The 1211-nt window shown below is 35.0% G+C and overlaps 1 non-coding gene across 1 annotated transcript; it reads left to right on the forward strand.

Annotated features, from left to right (window-relative positions):
• Positions 1-440: 440 nt before the first annotated feature.
• C922_05872 lies at positions 441-513 on the forward strand. The gene has a single exon. It is a non-coding gene; the product is annotated as a tRNA-Val (tRNA).
• Positions 514-1211: the final 698 nt, after the last annotated feature.

Genomic DNA, 1211 nt, shown 5'->3' on the forward strand with positions numbered 1-1211 from the left:
TTTCCCCTATTTGGTATACGAAAATGGATAACATGTTGGCATTTAAAATGTGACATAGAGGCAAATTGCGCTTTTTTCAGTAATACAATGTCATGGGTATATGGTACAGATATTGTTAAAATAAGGAAAACATTTTCGTGTGATGACTTCTTTTTTTCTTTTTTTTTCCTTTTATTAATTTGTACACATCAATGCAGTGGTTACGTTCTTTACCCATAGGGTACTCCAAAATGGTTAGGCTTTTTGAACGAAAAATGAAATAGAAATTTGTACCCCTCTGAGAAAAGAAGAAGAAAAGTAACTCTGCCGTGGTTTCAATGCTTTTTATGGCAATGGCCCCAAGGGGGGGCGTGCTTTTTAACGTTGTAGAGAATGCGTACCATTGCTATAGAATATAAACTCTATAGCACATGGCTTTTCGTTTGCTATATGCTCCTGTAGCGAGCATGGTCTAGTGGCTATGACGCCTGCCTAACACGCAGGAGATCCCGAGTTCGATCCTCGGTGCTCGTACAAAATAGAAACAAAATAATAAAGAAATTTTCTTATTCGAAGCAAAAAAAAAAAAGGTCATGTAAAACAGTGTTAGCCACATATCATATTATTTGTACGTTTATTATTATATTTTCAGTTTTTTATAATAATATAAAGTTTTCCCCTGAATCGATTTCCTCCCTTAAGGTATATACGACATTTTTCACTTAGAGTTACCTTCAAATTTATATACCATGTCATTTGATGAAAAATTTTGTTTGTTCCGTTGCATAGCCAAATGTAAAATAATATAACGGAAAAGGGAAAAAACAATTTGCAGTAATCCTTCCCCTTTTCCGTTTATGGCATTTTTCGTTTTTTCTTCAAACTCGAGGAAATGAATTGCGATGCATATGAGCTTCATTGATAACCATTTGACGATAACATCTCGATGTTCACCTTGCGCAGAGGGATACCTAACAGAGAACATTATAACAAGAGTGTCTCCGCGTTCTTCATTTACCGAACTATGTCATTTTTTGATAACCTAAACATGGGAAAATACATGCACAAATGGGCGACAAGAGAACGTTAAAAAAACTGTGAAAAAAGATGTGTGTTTTGTTTTATTTGGAAAAAAATGCACGATTCGTGCTCTGGTTAGGGGGAATATCATAGGAGGAAAGTTACTTATACAGAAAGGGAAGAGTATATGTGCTGTACCCATTTTTCTCTAA

Source organism: Plasmodium inui (assembly GCF_000524495.1).
Source record: "Plasmodium inui San Antonio 1 unplaced genomic scaffold supercont1.300, whole genome shotgun sequence".
NCBI lineage: Eukaryota > Apicomplexa > Aconoidasida > Haemosporida > Plasmodiidae > Plasmodium > Plasmodium inui.